Source organism: Stegastes partitus, unplaced genomic scaffold (assembly GCF_000690725.1).
Source record: "Stegastes partitus isolate 25-593 unplaced genomic scaffold, Stegastes_partitus-1.0.2 Scaffold2553, whole genome shotgun sequence".
NCBI classification, from domain to species: Eukaryota; Metazoa; Chordata; class Actinopteri; family Pomacentridae; genus Stegastes; species Stegastes partitus.
This window is the reverse complement of record NW_007580284.1, coordinates 27,267-32,986: the sequence shown is the minus strand read 5'-3', so window position 1 is coordinate 32,986 and position 5,720 is coordinate 27,267. Positions and strand designations below refer to the sequence as shown.

Below are 5,720 nucleotides of genomic sequence, written 5' to 3'. Positions count from 1 at the left end.
GCAGACTCTGTGGCTCCGCCCACAGGAAGCAGATGACCGAGTGAGCGCTGGTTGAGACGGAGGGGATTTTCCACTGCCTCATTGTTTTGAAGTTACAAGATTGTTTTGTCTTATGAACTGTACAATACAAACGCTACCGGCTCCAAAGCAGAAACACAGTGTGGCCAAAGTGAACCAGTGGCACCAACACGGTGCTGAATTTAAATGTGAACAGCAGAACTTCCTCAGGTTTGGACCTATGGGCTGAGTCTGTCCATGTTTGCTTACTTTTTGATACAAAGCTGCAAAATGAGACTTTGCTAAGGAACATGAACAGAAGCCTGAACTTCGGGAGCCTGTTCAGATGAAACCACGATGACTTTGTTGGGCTCAGATGGAGTCCAGATGTTCGGTGTGAACCTGACCAGGGTCACCACAGTGGATGCATGGTCCTGACAGTGAAGCACGGAGGTGGCAGCATCATGATGTGGGCTGCTTTAGTGCAAAAGGTGACATTTGTAGATGCACCATGAATGTGTGTGAATATACTGAACCTCAAAGGACTCTCAGTGTGCAGAGGCTTGAAGAGAAGGAATATTTCAGTGGTAGTGAGTGTAAACTACGACGTGGCCAAGCGCTCGTCTGACTTGAATCCATTTGCAGACCTTTAAAGTTTAAGCAACGCAAAGTCTGACAAATGGCAGTAATTCGATTTCCTCGATGCTGATTGAGTTTGTCGGCAGCTGATGATGAATCACAAAACTCTGACGTTTCCTTAATTGCAGTCAACGACGAGAATCTAATCCAGCCCAACCCGACTGATCCTCCTGAGCCTCCTCAGATAACTCCGACCAAGCTGCTGTGTTCCATCCTGCTGTTCATCCTCTACACCATCATACTCATCCTGTGTATCTACACCATGAAAAAACTGGCTAGAGGTAAGAAGGCCTCTGAAATTCATTGTGACGCTGGATTACGTGTGTTGATCATCTCTTCTTGTGGCCTGGCGAGAGGTCAGAGACAAGAGTGTCGAAATCGTATAATTAGCTCATATTATTATGTTGTTGTTGTTGTTGTTGTTTTAATTTGTATACATCATTAGTCATTTAATCTGTTGCAACAGTGTCACTGTAATTATTCAGGTTTTTCAGTTTTGGGTCACATCATTCACTAATTGTCAAGATAACTGAACTGAACTGAGCTTTGCATAGCTTAGCTTAGCCTAGCTTAGCCAGACTTAGTGTAGCCTAACTTAGCCTAACTGAGCTGTTTAATTGAGCTTAGAGTAATTTTGCTTCGTTTAGCTTAACTTAGCTGAGTTTAACTTACTATCTTAGTTTAACTTAGCTTAGCTTAGCTTGACTTAACTTAGTTGACCTTAGCTTAACTTAGGTTAACTTGCCTTAGTTTAGCTTAACTTAACTGAACTTAGCCTCATGTCATATAGTTTACCTTAGCTTTGCTTAATTTATCGTACTTTAGCTTAATTTAAATCAGATTAGCTTAACTTGCCTCAATTTGACTTGGCTTAACTTAACTAAACTGAATTTACCTGAGCTTAAATTAACTTGACTTAGCTTAGTTTAGTTTAGCTTAATCTCCATCCTCTCAGTTGGGATTAATTTTTAAAATGTGGCTAAATTAATTCACAATAACATGTTATCAGGACAAAACAATCCTGTTGAGTGTTATCCAGCTAACTGGTTCTGTGAAGGCAGTTTCAGAATTAACTAATCCTGGATTAAGTTATCTTTCATCTGCCTTTTTAAATGAATTTGAAAGCAGAACCAGCATTTGCTTGATCAGCAATAGATTCATGGACATAATCCGTGTTTAATGTGTTCACACACTTCACTGTTGTTTTGTTCTGCGTTGTGCTCGTTTGTTTTTCTATTATTGCAAAACTCTGAAAGAATAGTTTTAAATGCAGAAATAATTATCAGCAACGTTTTGATTGTTAAAGTTTTCTTGTCTTGGTTTACTTTTCTGTCTCTATTCAGCTTTATCTCTCATCATGTACAAGTAAAGGTGATAAAACTGTGACGGATGGCAGTGAGTTCTCAGTATCTCTAATTATTTATGACTAATAAGACAAAAACCACAAGCATGAGAACCACAGGCTACTTGCAAAGATGTCCAACCAATCTTGGCCACAACGGTTGACGTTCATCAGGGTTGCCATGGTGATAGCTTAAAATAAAAACAACTTGGCCTAGTTCGACACCAGGAAACCAAAGTCGAGTTTAAAGAGAACCACTTCTTCTCATTTCGTCTTTGGAGCTGCATGTTGTGGCGACTGAGGTTTCGAGGTGACGCTTGAAAAGAGGACTGATTCACATGAGCAAAGTTTCACATCCGTCCCTCCAGTCGCTGTTGATTTACTCCAAACTGCATCAAAACAGACAATAACACAATAAAAGCTGCGATAGTTGATGTCACAGGGTGAAGTCAGCAGTAGAACAGGTGGAAAGCAGGACATAAACCAACAGCAGACGTCCAACTGAACGCTTCAGTGTCGCCCCCTGCTGGAGACACAGTTCATGAAACGTAGCTGCACCGTCTCAGGTTCAGTTCGTTCATCTCTTGTTGGGGATCCAAACCTTTGTTCTGCAGGGTGTTTCAGCAGATTTATCTATTTTTAATTTCCACCCTTGAAAAAGAAACAAAACAATATCTCCAGAAATAAAAATGTGGTGAGGACACAGACGGAACAGTTTCCAGCATTCATGACTAAATGGATCCAACAGAGGAAAACGTCTTTGTTATTGGTTCTTGAAAATGGGGAAAAAGTAAAGATTTTATAAACAAAGGGTGGTACCGGAGCTCCAGAAGGTCACTGAGAGTGTAAATCTGTACATGTTTCCTGTTTCTGAGAACATAAAACCGGTGAAGGTGGTTCAGGAACATGAAGGTGACTCGGACTGGTCCAGGTTTTCTTGTAACGCTGCCGGTGCAGAATTAACTGTGATCCTAAAGAAAGTTTCCGTCTTCCTGCAGCTCGAGCTGAAGCTAAACGCAGACCTGCTGGCGTCTAGTTCTGGACTGAGGAGAGGAGCAGCGACGCTCTACGCTTTCATATTTACGATCACATCTTCTTCTTCTTCTGAGCACTCTGCTGCTGCGACGCCGACCGACCAAATGGTGTCGCGTATTTAACAGGCTTGATTCTCAGCGTCATGTCAACATTATAGTTCTTGCATTTCTTGTTGTCATGCAGCAATATTGATTATTATTAATCTGCACTTTCTGTATTTGTTTTGGAAGTACTTGTTCTCTTGTGAAGGCTTTTCATTATTATTATGATTGTTGTTAAAGTCTGAGGTTCAAACCAGAAAACACAGGAAGTATTTAAAGAAGAGCTCACAAATGTCAGAAAAAGAAGTGAAGATGAAGAATATTTAGTGCGACTTTTCTTCTTTTGTTTTGAACTTTTCTGAGCACAAAATACGAGATTTACTGGTTGTATGATTCCCGGTGAGGTTTAATTTATTAAATTAAATTAAGTTAAATTACTTTAATTCAACAATTTCGCTGAGGTTTGCACCAAAGGATCAATAAAGTTCTATTCTATTCTACTTACATGTTTTATGATGTTGAGCATCACGTTTTTTAAGAGTTTAACTCACTGGAAGTTTGCTGGTGTTGAATTTTTTGAAGTTTAAAAGAAAGAAAGCAAGAAACGGGACATTGGAGATGCAGTGTTTAAGCTACTATGAATGAATTCTAAGAATCTGAAGAGCTGAAGGATTAAAAATGAATAAAGATGAGAAAACTGTTTCTGAGAGTTTCATCTTTAAGATATCAGAAGAAGTCGAGCATCCGGCAGCTTCATCTGGATCCTTTCACACTGTAAGAAACGATTTCAAATAAAAACTGTCATTTTTGGGAATGTATTCTTTTTATTTCATGGATGTTTTAGAAATACATAAAAGAAATGTCAAGAAAACCACAAAAACAGACGGTGGATTTAAATGTCTGATGTCAAACAACGTCAAAAGTGATCTGTTAAATGTTTATTAAAACTCATTTTACCCCTGATATGATCTAACATTAACAGTTTATTATTAGAATTCACAGTCAAATGTTTAATAGTGGTGGTTTTGCATTTCATTTCTAAATCCAATAATTTTGTAGGTGGACATTTGTTTTTTGTTTTTTTCATAAAATGACACCATAAACTAATAATGTCACCTTTTTGCAGTATTGAGCAGCAGCCTGATTATTCGTATTATAACGTTTTCAGCCGTATTCAAAGGTAGTTTCATTGTTTTTATGTGTAAATATCCTTCAGTAAACGTTAGAAATACACATTAATGTCCAATCAAGGCTACAAACTGTATTTATAACAATAGAAAGTTGTTGTATTTTTTCTGAGAAGGTTATTTTCTGTCATTTTAGTTGTTTCTGTGTCACAATTTGTAATTAATTAACCAACACCAGAAGCCGACAGACGGGGGCGCCACTGTGCCACTAAACCAAACAGCTTCGTTGTGACGGGACGCTTTCTCTTTTAGAAGCTGATCCAAGTTATTCCTGGTGACTGTTTCTGCCTGTAAAACACAAATAAACACACAAAAATACAACATTCCAGCAGCTGTGGCACCAAAAACTACACTAAGACCATATAAAATAACAAGTTCATCAAAGAAACCAAACTTTTCACAGTTAACATGCAATTTTATGCCTTAAGTTTTCATTAAAGTGTTTTTTTTTAGGTAGTTTCATTTAAATTAAGGTTATTTAAACTTAGGACAACATTTAAATGAATTACAAATGTGGTCAAATAACATTTTAATACAAATAATCACTTTTTATGCTGCAGAAAAGTGCCACTATTAGTTGAATTTTCTTCTATAATTAATGTAATATAATTGTACATTTGTTGGTTTAAAACTGCGAGATTCAACTGTTATTTTCAGATTATGTCATAAAAAAGATTTTACACATAACTTTACCTTAAAATCCACCAATAAAATGAATGTACTGTTAATGAACAAATACATGCTATAATTACAATAATAAACTGTCGAGAATGTGACGAGTTTTTATCCATAACTTTAGTTGTTTTTATTATTATCATGATATATTTAAATTTAGCATATTTTTGTAATTGTAATGATATTTGTGTGAATGTCAGAAATGTTTTATACACACGATTTTAGTTCTATATTAGATTTATATGACTTAGGAAACAAGGAAAAGAAACGGACTTTACAAGAATGTTTGTGTATTTTCCTGCTGATGGTAAAATAACAGTCACATGATCAGTGATTTTCAGGAGTAAACAAACACATGTCTGATATCAAACTTGTTAAACTTGATGAGAATGTGAGCATTTTTACAGACGACTACGTTACATATATTTCTAACTTGATAAACTGTGTTATGTGAGTCAGTCGGTTCCATCACTGGAGCGTTAAGTTGTTTTTTGTTTTTTTTTAACCTGTTCTGTTCAGCAACTTGGGCAAATAGTGTGATGGTTCTAGATGCCCAGTCGTGCCACACAGATTTGCTCTGCTACGGGGGAAGTCTGAGATACTTCTCCCGTAGTGTGATTTATATTTTATTCTTTGTGACGACCGGACCAGAACAGGGGGGACAGGACAGCAATAAAGAAAAGGGGAGGGAGGCAAGAGGTCAGACAATGGGGGAATACAACAACAATGACAACAACGGCAACAACAACAACAATAACAACAATAACAATAACGACAACAATCACAACAATCATAGTATGGCTA

General features: G+C 37.3%; 1 long non-coding RNA gene across 1 annotated transcript; it reads left to right on the top strand.

Moving 5' to 3' along the window:
- Positions 1-6: 6 nt before the first annotated feature.
- Positions 7-3,756, top strand: LOC103375329 (uncharacterized). Its single transcript, XR_521199.1, has 2 exons — positions 7-917; positions 2,977-3,756. It is a non-coding gene; the product is annotated as an uncharacterized LOC103375329 (long non-coding RNA).
- The last annotated feature ends 1,964 nt before the right edge of the window (positions 3,757-5,720 follow it).